The sequence below is a fragment of the Helianthus annuus genome, chromosome 11 (assembly GCF_002127325.2).
Source record: "Helianthus annuus cultivar XRQ/B chromosome 11, HanXRQr2.0-SUNRISE, whole genome shotgun sequence".
Taxonomy (NCBI): domain Eukaryota; kingdom Viridiplantae; phylum Streptophyta; class Magnoliopsida; order Asterales; family Asteraceae; genus Helianthus; species Helianthus annuus.
In genome coordinates, this window is record NC_035443.2 from 185,146,863 (window position 1) to 185,168,582 (window position 21,720).

Below are 21,720 nucleotides of genomic sequence, written 5' to 3' on the forward strand. Positions count from 1 at the left end.
AATAATTCACAAATCGTTGAACATAAAAATACATGAATTTTTGGCATAAATAAGTGACCTACAAAAAAAAAGAGTGCTATTAGGTGCATTTGGAAAAAAATTTCAGAATTAGGTAGGTTGTGAACTGGATCCGCGACCTTCTCTCCATTTTCTGCAAAAGTAAATGGTCTCCTGCAAAAGCTGAATTTGTCTGCAAAAGTCTGGATCTGAAACTGCGACCTTGTGAAGGTCGTGAATCCATTTGTAAACCTTGCAGAAGGTCGTGAATCCATTTAAAAACCTTGCAGAAGGTCGTGAATCCATTTAAAAACCTTGTTTATGAAGACCCGTCAAGGAAATTGCGTTGTATCGCCAGAGGTAGTATCCTCTCGTTTTGGGGGTGAAAAACGAGCTGCATAAAACTCATCCGCCATCTCTCTTCTGTATTTCGCGCAAGCCTCCACAACATCTCCCCCAATCCCGACGTCCTCGTCGTTAACCAGTTTACTTAACAACATGCAAACTAACACCCCTGAATCTGGTCCTGGGTTTTCCTTTTGATGTTGGCAAACTTCAGTATGTGTCACCATTGTCTTTTCCACATGTGGGCGTCCAGAATGTTCCCAGTATGCAATTTGTTCCAAAAAAGTTTTGAATAAAGATTCAAATTTTATTAGGGTTGGGTATACCCTAACTTGAATCAACTTTGACCCATCAGAAACACTAGAAGTACACGTCCCAGTAAAATACAAAGTAAGGTGAAGTGTCCGCATATCAACACGAACCATGAACCAGTCTTCAAGGTCAACACATATTGGAATATAAACCTGAGACAAAAATAAATAAGATAAACGTATTTGGTTTAAGATATACAGTGGGGGATGATAGTGTTACCGTATCGATGTCCCATAATGGAGGGTAATGTTCCTTTATTCCAATAGCAAAAGGTAACGCGCGATGGTTAGGATTCTCTTCTAAAAGGTCGAGAAACTGAGGTGGAAGAATCGTCCATGGAAACAGTTGTTCTGGTCTTTTTGATTTGTTTATTAAAATCCATCTGAACCTCATCATTCTCGTTACCCACCCACACACATGCTACAACGGTGAAATTTTTATAACATGAGCAATTAAAATAAATTTCCGGAGGGTTTTAATAATTTATATCCTTACCAGTGGCGACAGGTAACCGTAGTTCTCGTATCCAAGTAGGGCACCCCCACCAGAAGTTGCAGAATAATTTACGGGAGGAGGTGGTAGATGATAAACACCTCAGCGTCTGCTAAGTCTTTCATAAGACTCAATAGCGGACGTTGATGCATCCACAGCAGCAGATTTTGTTATCCTCGTACACGTTACGGGAGGAGATGGTAGATGAGAATAATCTTTCTCATCCACACAACATCTTCCCAACACGTATACGAAAATTAAAACTGAGAAAAACATCATGACGAATGATCCAAGAGAATCATCATACATTGACCGAATTTTCCAATCAGAAGACATTTTTTAATAAAGAACATCATACACGCAGAATTTAAATTTCAAAAGTAATTTTTTTAAACAAACACAGTATGAATTTGGTGTGCATCTGTTATGTGTGGTTGGGTTATAAATTTCGATTTTCAGAACACATTTAATATCATTCTACGAGCTTCATAAGCTTGTGAGACAAAACAGAGACCTTTAACAAGGTAGTGGTATCAATTCGAGACCTTTAACAAGGTTGGAACATGGATCTGCGACCTTTAATAAGGTTGGAACATGGATCTGAGACCTTTAGCAAGGTTTAGAAATGGATTCGCGACCTTTAATAAGGTTGGCACATGGATTCACGACCTTTAATAACATTGATATATGGATTCGCGACCTTCTGAACGTTGTTAATTGAATTCACGACCTTCCGGGAAGATTGCTAGATGGATTCACGACCTTCACAAGGTCGCAGTTTCAGTTCCAGACTTTTGCAGACAAATTCAGCTTTTGCAGGAGACCATTTACTTTTGCAGAAAATGGAGAGAAGGTCGCGGATCCAGTTCACAACCTACCTAATTCTGAAATTATTTTCAAAAACCACCTAATAGCACTCTTTTATTTTGTAGGTCACTTATTTATGCCAAAAATTCAAAATACGAATTTTTGGCATAAATAAGTGACCTACAAAAAAAAAGAGTGCTATTAGGTGCATTTGGAAAAAAATTTCAGAATTAGGTAGGTTGTGAACTGGATCCGCGACCTTCTCTCCATTTTCTGCAAAAGTAAATGGTCTCCTGCAAAAGCTGAATTTGTCTGCAAAAGTCTGGATCTGAAACTGCGACCTTGTGAAGGTCGTGAATCCATTTGTAAACCTTGCAGAAGGTCGTGAATCCATTTAAAAACCTTGCAGAAGGTCGTGAATCCATTTAAAAACCTTGTTTATGAAGACCCGTCAAGGAAATTGCGTTGTATCGCCAGAGGTAGTATCCTCTCGTTTTGGGGGTGAAAAACGAGCTGCATAAAACTCATCCGCCATCTCTCTTCTGTATTTCGCGCAAGCCTCCACAACATCTCCCCCAATCCCGACGTCCTCGTCGTTAACCAGTTTACTTAACAACATGCAAACTAACACCCCTGAATCTGGTCCTGGGTTTTCCTTTTGATGTTGGCAAACTTCAGTATGTGTCACCATTGTCTTTTCCACATGTGGGCGTCCAGAATGTTCCCAGTATGCAATTTGTTCCAAAAAAGTTTTGAATAAAGATTCAAATTTTATTAGGGTTGGGTATACCCTAACTTGAATCAACTTTGACCCATCAGAAACACTAGAAGTACACGTCCCAGTAAAATACAAAGTAAGGTGAAGTGTCCGCATATCAACACGAACCATGAACCAGTCTTCAAGGTCAACACATATTGGAATATAAACCTGAGACAAAAATAAATAAGATAAACGTATTTGGTTTAAGATATACAGTGGGGGATGATAGTGTTACCGTATCGATGTCCCATAATGGAGGGTAATGTTCCTTTATTCCAATAGCAAAAGGTAACGCGCGATGGTTAGGATTCTCTTCTAAAAGGTCGAGAAACTGAGGTGGAAGAATCGTCCATGGAAACAGTTGTTCTGGTCTTTTTGATTTGTTTATTAAAATCCATCTGAACCTCATCATTCTCGTTACCCACCCACACACATGCTACAACGGTGAAATTTTTATAACATGAGCAATTAAAATAAATTTCCGGAGGGTTTTAATAATTTATATCCTTACCAGTGGCGACAGGTAACCGTAGTTCTCGTATCCAAGTAGGGCACCCCCACCAGAAGTTGCAGAATAATTTACGGGAGGAGGTGGTAGATGATAAACACCTCAGCGTCTGCTAAGTCTTTCATAAGACTCAATAGCGGACGTTGATGCATCCACAGCAGCAGATTTTGTTATCCTCGTACACGTTACGGGAGGAGATGGTAGATGAGAATAATCTTTCTCATCCACACAACATCTTCCCAACACGTATACGAAAATTAAAACTGAGAAAAACATCATGACGAATGATCCAAGAGAATCATCATACATTGACCGAATTTTCCAATCAGAAGACATTTTTTAATAAAGAACATCATACACGCAGAATTTAAATTTCAAAAGTAATTTTTTTAAACAAACACAGTATGAATTTGGTGTGCATCTGTTATGTGTGGTTGGGTTATAAATTTCGATTTTCAGAACACATTTAATATCATTCTACGAGCTTCATAAGCTTGTGAGACAAAACAGAGACCTTTAACAAGGTAGTGGTATCAATTCGAGACCTTTAACAAGGTTGGAACATGGATCTGCGACCTTTAATAAGGTTGGAACATGGATCTGAGACCTTTAGCAAGGTTTAGAAATGGATTCGCGACCTTTAATAAGGTTGGCACATGGATTCACGACCTTTAATAACATTGATATATGGATTCGCGACCTTCTGAACGTTGTTAATTGAATTCACGACCTTCCGGGAAGATTGCTAGATGGATTCACGACCTTCACAAGGTCGCAGTTTCAGTTCCAGACTTTTGCAGACAAATTCAGCTTTTGCAGGAGACCATTTACTTTTGCAGAAAATGGAGAGAAGGTCGCGGATCCAGTTCACAACCTACCTAATTCTGAAATTATTTTCAAAAACCACCTAATAGCACTCTTTTATTTTGTAGGTCACTTATTTATGCCAAAAATTCAAAATACGAATTTTTGGCATAAATAAGTGACCTACAAAAAAAAAAGAGTGCTATTAGGTGCATTTGGAAAAAAATTTCAGAATTAGGTAGGTTGTGAACTGGATCCGCGACCTTCTCTCCATTTTCTGCAAAAGTAAATGGTCTCCTGCAAAAGCTGAATTTGTCTGCAAAAGTCTGGATCTGAAACTGCGACCTTGTGAAGGTCGTGAATCCATTTGTAAACCTTGCAGAAGGTCGTGAATCCATTTAAAAACCTTGCAGAAGGTCGTGAATCCATTTAAAAACCTTGTTTATGAAGACCCGTCAAGGAAATTGCGTTGTATCGCCAGAGGTAGTATCCTCTCGTTTTGGGGGTGAAAAACGAGCTGCATAAAACTCATCCGCCATCTCTCTTCTGTATTTCGCGCAAGCCTCCACAACATCTCCCCCAATCCCGACGTCCTCGTCGTTAACCAGTTTACTTAACAACATGCAAACTAACACCCCTGAATCTGGTCCTGGGTTTTCCTTTTGATGTTGGCAAACTTCAGTATGTGTCACCATTGTCTTTTCCACATGTGGGCGTCCAGAATGTTCCCAGTATGCAATTTGTTCCAAAAAAGTTTTGAATAAAGATTCAAATTTTATTAGGGTTGGGTATACCCTAACTTGAATCAACTTTGACCCATCAGAAACACTAGAAGTACACGTCCCAGTAAAATACAAAGTAAGGTGAAGTGTCCGCATATCAACACGAACCATGAACCAGTCTTCAAGGTCAACACATATTGGAATATAAACCTGAGACAAAAATAAATAAGATAAACGTATTTGGTTTAAGATATACAGTGGGGGATGATAGTGTTACCGTATCGATGTCCCATAATGGAGGGTAATGTTCCTTTATTCCAATAGCAAAAGGTAACGCGCGATGGTTAGGATTCTCTTCTAAAAGGTCGAGAAACTGAGGTGGAAGAATCGTCCATGGAAACAGTTGTTCTGGTCTTTTTGATTTGTTTATTAAAATCCATCTGAACCTCATCATTCTCGTTACCCACCCACACACATGCTACAACGGTGAAATTTTTATAACATGAGCAATTAAAATAAATTTCCGGAGGGTTTTAATAATTTATATCCTTACCAGTGGCGACAGGTAACCGTAGTTCTCGTATCCAAGTAGGGCACCCCCACCAGAAGTTGCAGAATAATTTACGGGAGGAGGTGGTAGATGATAAACACCTCAGCGTCTGCTAAGTCTTTCATAAGACTCAATAGCGGACGTTGATGCATCCACAGCAGCAGATTTTGTTATCCTCGTACACGTTACGGGAGGAGATGGTAGATGAGAATAATCTTTCTCATCCACACAACATCTTCCCAACACGTATACGAAAATTAAAACTGAGAAAAACATCATGACGAATGATCCAAGAGAATCATCATACATTGACCGAATTTTCCAATCAGAAGACATTTTTTAATAAAGAACATCATACACGCAGAATTTAAATTTCAAAAGTAATTTTTTTAAACAAACACAGTATGAATTTGGTGTGCATCTGTTATGTGTGGTTGGGTTATAAATTTCGATTTTCAGAACACATTTAATATCATTCTACGAGCTTCATAAGCTTGTGAGACAAAACAGAGACCTTTAACAAGGTAGTGGTATCAATTCGAGACCTTTAACAAGGTTGGAACATGGATCTGCGACCTTTAATAAGGTTGGAACATGGATCTGAGACCTTTAGCAAGGTTTAGAAATGGATTCGCGACCTTTAATAAGGTTGGCACATGGATTCACGACCTTTAATAACATTGATATATGGATTCGCGACCTTCTGAACGTTGTTAATTGAATTCACGACCTTCCGGGAAGATTGCTAGATGGATTCACGACCTTCACAAGGTCGCAGTTTCAGTTCCAGACTTTTGCAGACAAATTCAGCTTTTGCAGGAGACCATTTACTTTTGCAGAAAATGGAGAGAAGGTCGCGGATCCAGTTCACAACCTACCTAATTCTGAAATTATTTTCAAAAACCACCTAATAGCACTCTTTTATTTTGTAGGTCACTTATTTATGCCAAAAATTCAAAATACGAATTTTTGGCATAAATAAGTGACCTACAAAAAAAAAGAGTGCTATTAGGTGCATTTGGAAAAAAATTTCAGAATTAGGTAGGTTGTGAACTGGATCCGCGACCTTCTCTCCATTTTCTGCAAAAGTAAATGGTCTCCTGCAAAAGCTGAATTTGTCTGCAAAAGTCTGGATCTGAAACTGCGACCTTGTGAAGGTCGTGAATCCATTTGTAAACCTTGCAGAAGGTCGTGAATCCATTTAAAAACCTTGCAGAAGGTCGTGAATCCATTTAAAAACCTTGTTTATGAAGACCCGTCAAGGAAATTGCGTTGTATCGCCAGAGGTAGTATCCTCTCGTTTTGGGGGTGAAAAACGAGCTGCATAAAACTCATCCGCCATCTCTCTTCTGTATTTCGCGCAAGCCTCCACAACATCTCCCCCAATCCCGACGTCCTCGTCGTTAACCAGTTTACTTAACAACATGCAAACTAACACCCCTGAATCTGGTCCTGGGTTTTCCTTTTGATGTTGGCAAACTTCAGTATGTGTCACCATTGTCTTTTCCACATGTGGGCGTCCAGAATGTTCCCAGTATGCAATTTGTTCCAAAAAAGTTTTGAATAAAGATTCAAATTTTATTAGGGTTGGGTATACCCTAACTTGAATCAACTTTGACCCATCAGAAACACTAGAAGTACACGTCCCAGTAAAATACAAAGTAAGGTGAAGTGTCCGCATATCAACACGAACCATGAACCAGTCTTCAAGGTCAACACATATTGGAATATAAACCTGAGACAAAAATAAATAAGATAAACGTATTTGGTTTAAGATATACAGTGGGGGATGATAGTGTTACCGTATCGATGTCCCATAATGGAGGGTAATGTTCCTTTATTCCAATAGCAAAAGGTAACGCGCGATGGTTAGGATTCTCTTCTAAAAGGTCGAGAAACTGAGGTGGAAGAATCGTCCATGGAAACAGTTGTTCTGGTCTTTTTGATTTGTTTATTAAAATCCATCTGAACCTCATCATTCTCGTTACCCACCCACACACATGCTACAACGGTGAAATTTTTATAACATGAGCAATTAAAATAAATTTCCGGAGGGTTTTAATAATTTATATCCTTACCAGTGGCGACAGGTAACCGTAGTTCTCGTATCCAAGTAGGGCACCCCCACCAGAAGTTGCAGAATAATTTACGGGAGGAGGTGGTAGATGATAAACACCTCAGCGTCTGCTAAGTCTTTCATAAGACTCAATAGCGGACGTTGATGCATCCACAGCAGCAGATTTTGTTATCCTCGTACACGTTACGGGAGGAGATGGTAGATGAGAATAATCTTTCTCATCCACACAACATCTTCCCAACACGTATACGAAAATTAAAACTGAGAAAAACATCATGACGAATGATCCAAGAGAATCATCATACATTGACCGAATTTTCCAATCAGAAGACATTTTTTAATAAAGAACATCATACACGCAGAATTTAAATTTCAAAAGTAATTTTTTTAAACAAACACAGTATGAATTTGGTGTGCATCTGTTATGTGTGGTTGGGTTATAAATTTCGATTTTCAGAACACATTTAATATCATTCTACGAGCTTCATAAGCTTGTGAGACAAAACAGAGACCTTTAACAAGGTAGTGGTATCAATTCGAGACCTTTAACAAGGTTGGAACATGGATCTGCGACCTTTAATAAGGTTGGAACATGGATCTGAGACCTTTAGCAAGGTTTAGAAATGGATTCGCGACCTTTAATAAGGTTGGCACATGGATTCACGACCTTTAATAACATTGATATATGGATTCGCGACCTTCTGAACGTTGTTAATTGAATTCACGACCTTCCGGGAAGATTGCTAGATGGATTCACGACCTTCACAAGGTCGCAGTTTCAGTTCCAGACTTTTGCAGACAAATTCAGCTTTTGCAGGAGACCATTTACTTTTGCAGAAAATGGAGAGAAGGTCGCGGATCCAGTTCACAACCTACCTAATTCTGAAATTATTTTCAAAAACCACCTAATAGCACTCTTTTATTTTGTAGGTCACTTATTTATGCCAAAAATTCAAAATACGAATTTTTGGCATAAATAAGTGACCTACAAAAAAAAAGAGTGCTATTAGGTGCATTTGGAAAAAAATTTCAGAATTAGGTAGGTTGTGAACTGGATCCGCGACCTTCTCTCCATTTTCTGCAAAAGTAAATGGTCTCCTGCAAAAGCTGAATTTGTCTGCAAAAGTCTGGATCTGAAACTGCGACCTTGTGAAGGTCGTGAATCCATTTGTAAACCTTGCAGAAGGTCGTGAATCCATTTAAAAACCTTGCAGAAGGTCGTGAATCCATTTAAAAACCTTGTTTATGAAGACCCGTCAAGGAAATTGCGTTGTATCGCCAGAGGTAGTATCCTCTCGTTTTGGGGGTGAAAAACGAGCTGCATAAAACTCATCCGCCATCTCTCTTCTGTATTTCGCGCAAGCCTCCACAACATCTCCCCCAATCCCGACGTCCTCGTCGTTAACCAGTTTACTTAACAACATGCAAACTAACACCCCTGAATCTGGTCCTGGGTTTTCCTTTTGATGTTGGCAAACTTCAGTATGTGTCACCATTGTCTTTTCCACATGTGGGCGTCCAGAATGTTCCCAGTATGCAATTTGTTCCAAAAAAGTTTTGAATAAAGATTCAAATTTTATTAGGGTTGGGTATACCCTAACTTGAATCAACTTTGACCCATCAGAAACACTAGAAGTACACGTCCCAGTAAAATACAAAGTAAGGTGAAGTGTCCGCATATCAACACGAACCATGAACCAGTCTTCAAGGTCAACACATATTGGAATATAAACCTGAGACAAAAATAAATAAGATAAACGTATTTGGTTTAAGATATACAGTGGGGGATGATAGTGTTACCGTATCGATGTCCCATAATGGAGGGTAATGTTCCTTTATTCCAATAGCAAAAGGTAACGCGCGATGGTTAGGATTCTCTTCTAAAAGGTCGAGAAACTGAGGTGGAAGAATCGTCCATGGAAACAGTTGTTCTGGTCTTTTTGATTTGTTTATTAAAATCCATCTGAACCTCATCATTCTCGTTACCCACCCACACACATGCTACAACGGTGAAATTTTTATAACATGAGCAATTAAAATAAATTTCCGGAGGGTTTTAATAATTTATATCCTTACCAGTGGCGACAGGTAACCGTAGTTCTCGTATCCAAGTAGGGCACCCCCACCAGAAGTTGCAGAATAATTTACGGGAGGAGGTGGTAGATGATAAACACCTCAGCGTCTGCTAAGTCTTTCATAAGACTCAATAGCGGACGTTGATGCATCCACAGCAGCAGATTTTGTTATCCTCGTACACGTTACGGGAGGAGATGGTAGATGAGAATAATCTTTCTCATCCACACAACATCTTCCCAACACGTATACGAAAATTAAAACTGAGAAAAACATCATGACGAATGATCCAAGAGAATCATCATACATTGACCGAATTTTCCAATCAGAAGACATTTTTTAATAAAGAACATCATACACGCAGAATTTAAATTTCAAAAGTAATTTTTTTAAACAAACACAGTATGAATTTGGTGTGCATCTGTTATGTGTGGTTGGGTTATAAATTTCGATTTTCAGAACACATTTAATATCATTCTACGAGCTTCATAAGCTTGTGAGACAAAACAGAGACCTTTAACAAGGTAGTGGTATCAATTCGAGACCTTTAACAAGGTTGGAACATGGATCTGCGACCTTTAATAAGGTTGGAACATGGATCTGAGACCTTTAGCAAGGTTTAGAAATGGATTCGCGACCTTTAATAAGGTTGGCACATGGATTCACGACCTTTAATAACATTGATATATGGATTCGCGACCTTCTGAACGTTGTTAATTGAATTCACGACCTTCCGGGAAGATTGCTAGATGGATTCACGACCTTCACAAGGTCGCAGTTTCAGTTCCAGACTTTTGCAGACAAATTCAGCTTTTGCAGGAGACCATTTACTTTTGCAGAAAATGGAGAGAAGGTCGCGGATCCAGTTCACAACCTACCTAATTCTGAAATTATTTTCAAAAACCACCTAATAGCACTCTTTTATTTTGTAGGTCACTTATTTATGCCAAAAATTCAAAATACATAGAGCGATGAAGACGATCACCCGATTAATGATCGATGAAGTCATGAATATAGTAATACATACACACGTATCACATTATATAACACATTAATATGCTATGTCAATGGCCAATAGTTTTTATTTGAACAATTTTTATTATTTATCTTTACACTTTATTGTAATTATTGTTTAGATCTTGAAATTTTAATTTTTTACTTCGTTATTTTTTTCATTTGTTTTTAGTATTTCCCCTACACATGCAAAATTTATAGATTTTAAATCGTGCAATTTTTATAAACATGTTTTGAGCGGCTTAAATATAATATGTTTTTATGTCTTTTTTCTCGTCTTCTATTTTTACAACGTAAGTTTTTAGTTTATTTTTCGAAATGTGAAATGTTTTAAGATTTTAATTTGTGTTTTTTTAACATGTTTTATGCTGGTTGAAATATAATTATGCTTTTTTGTCTTCTTTTCTCGCCTTCATTTTCCTTAACACTAATTTTAACGATATACTGTTTTCTTAAATTTCGTATGCATTGGTGCAAGTCGCTTATTTTATCTATATTCTGAACCATCGTGGAGCCGTGTCTGTCATAATTTACTTATTTTTATCTATGTTTTGAACCCGTCGTGAAGCGCGAGTAGTAACCCACTAATTGTCCTTAAAATCATAAAGTACTTAATTGGTTGTTCTATTTAACTGTCGTCTATATATACGCGAGTGCATGCGTTTGAACAATTAATGTTGACTTTAGTCTATATATATATATATATATATAATATGAATAAAATGTGGGACACGTGTCAAGTGGTGGTGCAACCACAATGGATTTTTGGCGGGAAAAATGTGAGAAACCTTATGTTTTCACACGGGATCCGCATGTGGTATATCCATACCCGTTTTTTGGACCCGGGTATAAAAATATCTAATTAGCCTAGATCTCTCAAACGCATCATTCTTCTCATTCACGCTTTCATTCAAGCGTACAAAACCCTAATTCTGTTCATCGCCGACAAGCAAATCTACCACCATCTCTTTCGATTTCATTAACATCTGGTAAGTCAACGAATCTATTCTTATTTTCCTATGATTTCTTGTATCTTTCATCGATGATTTCGTTCAATTTCTTATGATTCTTCTATCATTCATCCATGTTTCGTTCGGTTTCATCTAATCTGAGTGTTAATCGAGTTTTTTTTTTGTGCTTGAAGCATTGTTTTGGGTTTTATCTCATCTTTTGTGACAAACAATCTATGGTGCTGAGTTGATTGATTCAGTTCTGGATTTCCAACGAGCGATGATTGAAGTAGAGGTAAACTTGCAAAACCCTAAATCTAAGGTCTTCATCGTCGTTTAACCCATAGATATCATCGCTGTTAATCACTTTTTCCTTTTTCACATCTAATATGAAACCCTAGATCTCTAAAGCAATGGTGTGGTAACTCAAGTGGCGGCGGCGGTGATGGTGGTGCAATCATTTCGATTCAACCAACCATCTGGTAAGTAAAGCTTCTTTGGTTAATTTTTTTAGAGAGCTTGAAAATAAATGTGTTTTGTTTTCATACAGGAAAGAAAATATCTGAATCATTTCGATTCAACCAACCATGTGTTTTGATTAACATGATTTTTTAAGAGCTTCTGGTATTGTTATTACTTGCTATTGTTGTAAATTTTGGATTGGCGGATTATAAATGATGTTGTTAATAAAGAAATTAAAAGTAGGAGTTATTGCTTTTAATTAGTAACTTATATGATTACTATTATTTACTTCATTTTATCAAAAATGGTTTTGGTGGTAGGATTCTTGAGCAGATCGGTTGCAACTGAGACGAGATCCTAGCAGTACATGGTGGTCAAGGTTGGTTCCGACAACCCGATTCCGATTTAGCGGCCGTATGTATATTTTTCGAGAACAAAGGTACGTCTGGCGACCTTCTTTTGATTTGTTTAGGTCACGTGTTTTAGTTTCTATTAGATTTAGCAACTTATGTTGAAATTCTGTAGTTCTGGAGGCTTTAATGATGATTCTAACAGCTGTAGTAACGATTTGCGACATCGTAAGGGGCTATTAACGGATATTTGTTATGTGAAAGAATAGGTGGTGTTCATATTGGGTTGAGTTAGGGCACAATAAGTGGGTGATTCAGGACATTTGTTTTGGTGTAATTGTTGATGTGTGTGACCTCATCGATGGCTGATTAAGGGCTGGTGTGAGTGGGAAATTGATGGCGATCGCAAACAGAGGTCAACATGTTACAGCACAGCTTGGTTAGCGACTATGTAAGTAACGATATTTTAATTACAGTTGTGTTTATCCTGTGCATTTAGTGTTTACAGCTGGTAACAGTGAGTGTATCTCATTCTTAGTTTTCTTAATCAATCTCTGGTGTTCGTTGACCCGTTACAAGTGTTGCTTTTAATCTGGTGTTTATTACGGATTCAGAGAGAGAAGGGTTTATCACTAAGCTTTAAGAAACAGAAGATAATTATTTTAATATCCATAAATTTTTTTAGCGTATGTTCATTTTTATCTATTCACATGTGTCTACCCCACCCTCTTTCAGGTCTCGAACGAGTGCTCAGAGGCAGAAAATTGGTTGAGGGAGAAAAAGCAACTGCAGGAATCGCTTCCAAATCATGCTGAACCAATTCTTCTGTCATCTGATATTAGGAAGAAAGTCGAGGCACTTGATAGGTATTTTTAGGCCTATAAATGAACCGAACGAACACGAATAGAGGCATGTCCGTGTTCGTTCATTGAATTTTAACCAAACGAACACGAACATAAAAGAATAACCCTTTCTGTTTCATTAGGAGAGTGTGTTCAGGTTGGATTTTGTGTTTGTTTTCTTTATTTAGATGTTTTGATTTTTGAAATTGTGTGATTGTTTTTTGCCTTAATGTGCAGTATTGATTGTTTTTTGTCTTAGTGTGAAAATTAAGGAGGTGGAGTTTCTGTTCGCAGAGGGAACATACAACCTTTCATTCCGCCTAGAACTTGGGTGGTTGGGTAAGTGGTTTGGGCGGCAGGTCTGCAACTGTGACCTGATTCATGGGTGGGACCGAAAGCCGGTTAGATTACAACTGTATGGTCAAGAAGTGGTATCTGAATGCTACTGTATTGTTGCATTATTCATTTACTATTCTAAAAGGTGTATTCTTTTAATAACTCAACATCATTTACTTTAATCATTTACCAAGCCACCCGTTTAACCATTTGCTTGACTTTGTTTTTATTTGAGCTTTTTTGTTGAATATGATAGCTATATTACATAATGACTTTTATGGTAACTCTGCAGGGTTTTTGGTCTCAGCTGGTGGGGAAGTTGTATCACATATGGTCAATGCATTTCATGAACATCATGATGTTTCAGTCTCAGCTTTTCAGGAATTGGATGGTGTCAAAATCTTGGTTTAAAAAGGCGCAAGTGGTGCGTGCTTAAGCGCAACACGACCCTAGGCGCAAAGAGTTGCGCCTTGTGTGACATAAGGCGAGCTCTGTGCAAAAAGCGCACAAAAGCAAGCTTTTGGGAAAATAAAATCCCACTGAGGCACTCGCTTCTTCTACATAAGGTGTTTTTGTGCATTAAACTGATATATATGTAGCTGAAATGGTTGTACATTTAAGTGATTTATGCATTAAATCATATATTATAACTATAATTTGGGTTAGGGATGCTAAAAATCCTATAGGATATATATACATGTAGCTAAAATGGTTGTACATTTGTGTATTTGATTTTATGTATAATGGTTTTCAGATGAAAGGCTTAATGATATTGTGGGCAGTGCATTTCTTTTTATAAATAATAAGTAATTCAAAATGATCAAAGAAGCCATGTTGTTCAGGATAAAAAAATATATTTAGAGTAAGATAATTAGGAAGTTTTTGTAACTTAAAAAGTGTTTTTGGTGACGTCTGGGTTCTGACCCGTTTGACTAACTATTTATTTTAGCTGTTTGACCATTCAAAGGGTCGGAATTACCACCTGTATACCTGACTGTAGCTTGATAACTTTACCATTAATCTTCATAGAATTCCATTTTTGATGGTTTGAAATATGTGTGACAGGATGAAAGCAGGTACAATGGGAGCAAAGGTGCACACATAAATCTCAAGCGGGTTGAAAAAGGCCCGAATTTTGGTCAGCAAAATCCCAGGTAACCGATAGGCAAATATTAATTACTAAAAACCTATTATGTTCGTGAATGCATAAAACTGAATCACACTGTACGAATTTGGTAGACAATATTATTTACTATTCATTTTTCGTTTTCATATTGTCGACATTTTCTATTCTTATTTTTTTATATTTTTTTTCTAAACAATCTTTGGTACAGAACATTGATATGAGTCACCCAATCTTTGGTACAGAAAGCTGCCTTTTACTCAACCGCGATCCAGCCTTCTTTCAATTCCGATCAATGGTACGTGAGGACATTCCTTGATTCATGAAGGAATCCTGCCTTTTACTCAATTGCAATCCAGCCTTCCTTTAATTCTGATCAACGGTGCATGAGAACAATCCTTGATTAATAAAGGAAGCGACAGTGATTTCAACCCAGGTGTTTCGGCTGTGTTCGATTCTTACCAAAAACACTCCTGAATCAGGTATTAAGCAAAGTTTTTTACTGATTCATACCATGGGGTGTGTGGTTTTCTATAGTAAAGAGATGTAAGTGTGCCCATTGTTATAAGTTAATCGAATGGTATGTTATCAGTTAATCGGATCGTATGCGTTATGCCTGTTGATGGTTTTGTGTGTTATTTATTGAATGGAACCGATTACGATTGTCAATTTCAGGTGCGGTTATTCAATTGGATAGATTGTTGCAGCCAACTCCATTTGGTCATGACGGGGTCCGTTCATGGATGGAAGTCCTTTAGGACTGAGCTTATTTGGTCTGAACGGAAAGCCCTTTCAAACCAAGTGGGACTGTGGAAAACTTCTTTGCTAAGAGGTATTGCTGGTCTTTGGCGTGCTGACAGGGGAAATATGACATTGCTAAGCATACACTAGCTGTGGTTCCTACGTTTCCTATATATAATGATGATAATAAATCAAAATACTGGGATTTTAAAGATGTATTTTTCCTTCCCAAAGGCCGACCGTATATGGTTTTGGAACACTTAAATCAGTTCATGTGAACATTTTAGGGAGAAAAAACACAATTGTATTTAGTGTTTGTAAATTTGAATAACTAATATATTTTTTTATTTTTATATTTATTTATTATTGATTATTAATATTAATTATTAAGTATTAAATTTTATCTAATCAAATATAATATCTAATTTTGTTTAGTGACTTTCGTTTCAAAAATTCAAAATTTTCGTTGGCTTTGTCACAAATCTCAAAGATAATAAAAAATATTTGGTTAAACGTCAATTGTGGAGTAAAAAGATAGGAAACTATTTGATAATATAGCTCTTCAAAATTTTAATGCAAATGGGTTAGTGGCCTTATTAGATTATGTGGAGGGAAAGGGAAAAGGATGATAGGTAGAAGTAGGCATGAGCAAATGGTATAAAATACCGATCCTTTTCCGATCCCATCTCGATCCCGATACCGATAATCCCGATCCCGACATGTTTCGGTATCGGAAACGGTATCGACATTTTGGTTTTTTCGGTATCGGTACGGTATCGGTAAAATACCGACTTTTACCCTCAAAATACCGATACCGTACCGAACCGACATGTTTCGGTATCGGTATCAAGTATTCATGAAATTTCGGGATCAGGATTATCGGGATGGGATCGGGACGGGATCGGTATTTGCTCATCCCTAGGTAGAAATGGTGACTCGATACATCCGGTAAATTCATGGTTAAGAGCATTTTAACAACACTGCGCAGTTGTGGATAATGACTTCACATTTAATGGAATAGATGGGCGTCGTTAAAGGTTATTTTTTTAGTTTGGAGGATGGCAAGGAACCAAGTAGCTACAAAATAAAAAAAAACAAAATATATAACTGATCAATTTATTTGTACAATTTTATTTATCTACTAATAATTAATCTAAATAACTTCCTCAAGCCCGAGCTGTATTTCCTTTCTAAACCAACAAAAATTTGTAGTGGAGAAGGGAAAGAGGATAATTTACAGGTTCAAAGTGTTATTTAGGCTAATAGATGGTTAAACTTAGGTTTTTATGATCTGTTATATATTATTATCTTAGGTTATTATGTTATTAAGGATTGGGTCAAAATATAGGCAAATGGGTCAAAATGAGTCATCTTAACTGTCATGCTTTATTTCGTTTTAGAATTAGTGTATATATATTAGTGTATACACACATACATATGTAATCAAAACCTGTGTTGTTGATTGTAGCCATTTAAGCGCTTCAGTGACGTTTTGGTCAGGTTTTGTGGTGGTTCCGGCTAAACACGAATTGGTTTTTTAGACATTTTGGGTACTCATCTCTAACTATCTGTTTATTCATGTCACATTCAGTGTTAAGCTCCATGAGAGGTGATGAAGCAAAGAAAATTTGCCCCGAGTTTCAATTGGTACGTGATAAAGCTGAGTTGAGCATAATGAAGTTGGACATGATATGCATTGGAGTGGCTCGAACCATATGACACCTTTGGTACTGGTACAAATTCTGTAGCATAGGGTACTACTTCAGTAGCAGATAAGATACAGGAGCAAATAAGTTTCAGTTTCGATTACTCAATGTTCATGTATTGTTTTTTATGTAATGTAATTATATCAGCTGTTTCAATAGCAACATGTTCTTTATTTTAAAATCAATGATTATATCCTCAAACACTAAACCAATAATCTTATCTCATATTTTATATAGGATTATCAGTGAATGTTCTCACAATTTTTAAAAAAAACATTTGAATAGTGTCAAGTTTTCTGTACATTCCCACCTGCCGCAATGTGCGGGTCACGTTACTAACGACTTTCAATATATTGTTTGTGTACCTGTTATTATCGAAAATTAAATTCTCCTAACCCGGGATGTTCCCGGGTGATAGCCTAGTATTACTATATACAAACATACAATAATAATATTATGAAGTTATTAACCACAGATTTCTCGTTACATCAGCCTTGAAGTTCATAATTAACAAGTTGATCCTATTAGACTTTCTTGTTTACTTAGTTAATTGTTTGTAAAATGTAAAGGGGTTTACAATCACATATTTCTAAAAGAAATAAATTAATGAAAGAAGCTGGAATATAAAAAAAATAGGTAAAAGAAAACCTAGCCTTATATTTCATTTCCAATTTACCCCTAAGAGGAGTGGGGTTCATCATCACTCATCATTCACAACATCCAATCAAGTTCCGTCATGTCATCAACCATTATTCCATTACTCACAATCTTTTTTTAGTTGTGGTGGTCATCACTAGTGATGGAATTCCATCACTCACAACTTTTTTTAATTTTTTTAAATTAGAAATTAACAATAATAAATTTCATTAAAATTAAAACATACTAGTTCAATTAAACATACTAGAAATATTTTAAACTACAATTTAAAAAAATAATAATAAAGAAACTTTACTCCTCGTCCGAATCATAAAACTCCAAACCTAAAGAATCTACTAATTCGATTAAATCGTATCTCTCAACCGAAAGTGAGTTTCTTCATCACGCAAGTCTTGTTGGATATTTTCTAGAACGTGAACTTGTGTAGGAGGATCCGGCACCCAATCCGGAGATATTGCACGTCCATTTTCTTTGATTAGCATATTGTGTAATATGATACATGCATATACTATGCTATATATTGATTTCTTGTTCATTGCACGAACCTGTCAGTAGGGATGGCAAAAATACCCGAGTCCGACGGGTATACCCAAAACCCGACACAAATGGGACGGGTATACCCGATACTTGATGGGTATTGGGCCGGGTATGGGATTCGTTTTAAAAATATTCGCGGGTATGGGTCGAGTATGGGATTAGGTGATACCCGACCCGATTACCCAAAACCACCTACCCGTTTACCCGAACTATATACCCGATCAAATACCCGAATTTTTTAGTTTATATTTTTATTTCCCGTTAACCCTTATCTATTAGTGATTTATTTTAATATGTCCATAATGTGAAAAAAATAAATTTTCTTTTAGGATATTTATTTGATAATAGTATTTATATTTTGTATGTTGTGAAGTGTATACATATAAGTGTATAAATATTATAAAGTTATTATTAATTTATAATAAAACTTATATGTATGTAATGTATATTTTTAATTTATAATAGTTGTTGCATAAATAAAATTATATAATAATTATAATAGTAAAAAATGTATTTGGAAATCTCAATGTATATCTTTTAACAAACTAATGGGTATACCCGATACCCGCGGGGTATACCCGGTACCAGACGGGTAATTACCCGACAAATACTCGACGGGTATTGGGTCGGGTATGGGACACGATTTTACAACCGGGTATGGGTGTGGGATTACCAATACCCGACCCAAACCCGACCCATTGCCATCCCTATCTGTCGGCTTATGCCCCATCTATCCTTTAAAACACCAAAAGCCCTCTCAACATCTTTTATTGTCGATTCTTGCAAATTTTTGAACATGATTTCTTTAGCCTCGACATGAAATGAAGGAGCTTTCACAAAAACAGACCATGATGGGTAGATACCCTCCACAAGAAGAAAGCATCGTCTGTAATATCGTCCGTTAACATAGAATGGACAAAAGGGTGCGGTACCGTCCGTTACAGTTTGGAACAACGGCGACGTGTGCAAAACATTAATGTCGTTGTTTGAACCTGGAACACCGAAATATGAATGCCAAAACCATAAATCATTCGACGTCACCGCTTCAAGTATGATGGTTGGTCTTTTGATTTCTCCCCTAACATACGCCCCTCGCAAGTCTCTTGGACAATTTTTCCACTCGATATGTGTACAATCGATGCTACCGAGCATCCCTGTAAAATGCCTTCTAGCCTCATGTGCGGCGTAAAGACGTGAGATGTCGTGTCTTGTCGGTTTACGTAAAAACTCTTTACCATACAATTTAATGACTGCGTTGCAAAAAAATTGTAGACATTCACGGTAAGTTCTGGCCGCCATAGCTAGGTATTCATCAAATTGATCGGGAGGGTTACCTGTCGCTAGTTGGCGAATGGCGGACGTGCATTTTTGTATCGGCGTGAAACTTGGTTTGCCCCTTGCATCGCAACCTTCTTGAAACCATTCTTCGGTTGATTCGATGTCTCCAACAAACTTTAAAAATAATTCTTTTGGTAAACGAAACCGATCTCTAAACGTTTCGGCATTGTAGATTGGATTCTCTACAAAATAATCGTTCATTAACACTTCGTTGGCATGTATACGATCACGATCTACCATCTTCTTCTTTGGGCAGGACGAACTTGATTCAAGTTCGTTATACACTGACACAAAATATTTAAGCGTCTCATTGTCAGAAGACGACTGGGTATCGATATCGCTGTGATCCATCGGAAACGTCGAATCCGTAGAAAAATCCATTTAAGAAATATGTAGAATGTGTGATATGTGTTTGTGTTTTGGTGTAGGTGAAATGGTTAAAAATTGAGAAGTATATACAAATGGTTTAAAGGTTTTTTTTATTAAAAATTACCGTTTAACGGTCAAAAATGCCAAACGGTCACATTTCAAACAACTTCAACGCATGAAGTTTTCCACGCATTCTTTTTTCAACGCGTTAAATTGTATGGTGACGGCGGTGTGCAAATTGCCATCACGCGTGAAGTTTGTTCATCACGCTGCCACCCTACCTCCCCTAAGTGGTACAAAAATTTTCAAACAAGAAAGTTGATGCAACTTCTGCCACCACAAAACGGGCTTCAAGGAGGAAGTGGTCGGTGCTATATTATTTATACCATTTATTGTATTGGGGCAATTTCATGTATACTTCTATAAACTTTAAAAATATCACACACACACACACACACACACACACACATATATATATATATATATATATATATATATATATATAGGGTAGGGATATGGTAAAAAGTGTCTAAAATGTAAGAAGGGTAAGAAGTGTTTTAAACCATTGGATATTTGATCTAATGGTTGAGATCAATAGGGTATAAAATGTAAATTGTGTTTTAATTAGAAGGACCTTATGTAAAAATTGAAGGGCAATAGTGACTTTTCCAACGTTTCAAATATGGTAACCGTTTCAAAACTTCCATCAACTTCCTAAAGATCAGTGAATTATATGGTAACCGTCATCAATCTCCAAAAAATCAACGAATTTCTTCATACTTTATCATAAATAGATCTATAATCAGATTCATGGCGTGGTGTTTTAAAACAACTGGATAAATTAACTATGATTCAGGTCATGGTGTTTTATCTGGAGACATTGTTCATGTCGTGGTGTTTTAAACGCTTATGATTCAACTCATGGTGTTTTATCTGGAGACATTGTTCATGGCGTAGTGTTTTATCAATAGAAAACATTCCCAGATTTTAAAACATCATGACTATGATTCAAGTCATGGTGTTTTATCTGGAGACATTGTTCATGGCGTAGTGTTTTAAAACATCTATGATTCAAGTCATGGTGTTTTATCAGGAGACATTATTCATGGCGTGGTGTTTTATCAATACAAAAACATTCCCAGATTTTAAAACACCATAACTATGATTCAAGTCATGGTGTTATCTGTAGACATTGTTCATGGTGTGGTGTTTTAAACATCTATGATTCAAGTCATGGTGTTTTATATGGAGACATTGTATAATCAGATTCATGGCGTGGTGTTTTAAAATAACTGGATAAATTGACTATGATTCAAGATGGTCGGAGAAGATGATCTGAATCGGAGATGGAGATGAAACGATCAATCCCTAAAATTTCTCATCGCCAGTTTTTTTTTCCAGTTATATTTGTAAATCAATTAAATGACAAAAATGTACAATTACTAATCTACCCTTTTGAATTAATTAAGAGGAGGGACACTTGTCATTCCAAGATTATTTCTTACACTTCTTACAAAAGATGTACTTTTTACAGGATCCTTTACCTATATATATATATATATAGGAGAAAAATCCGTTAGGAACCACTCTTTATTGCGAGAACCGCGAGAAACAATGTGAACACAACGAAAAATACCTAAAAATAGCTAAAAAACACACAATTTTTTTTACTATTTTTTATTAAAAAACGCTACTTTTAGTAGCAAAAAAAAAAAAAATTTTTGGCTACTAAATGTAGCAATTTTAATGTAAAAAATATTAAAAAAAATTTTGTGTGTTTTTTTTTATTTTTTAGTTGGTTTTTGATTTTTTTTAGGTTTTTTGAGGGTTTAGTTTTGGCATTTACCT

At 36.6% G+C, this 21,720-nt stretch overlaps 1 long non-coding RNA gene across 1 annotated transcript; it reads left to right on the plus strand.

Moving 5' to 3' along the window:
* Nucleotides 1-11,346: 11,346 nt before the first annotated feature.
* LOC110887477 lies at nucleotides 11,347-11,950 on the plus strand. Its single transcript, XR_002563338.2, has 3 exons — nucleotides 11,347-11,450; nucleotides 11,606-11,706; nucleotides 11,813-11,950. It is a non-coding gene; the product is annotated as an uncharacterized LOC110887477 (long non-coding RNA).
* The last annotated feature ends 9,770 nt before the right edge of the window (nucleotides 11,951-21,720 follow it).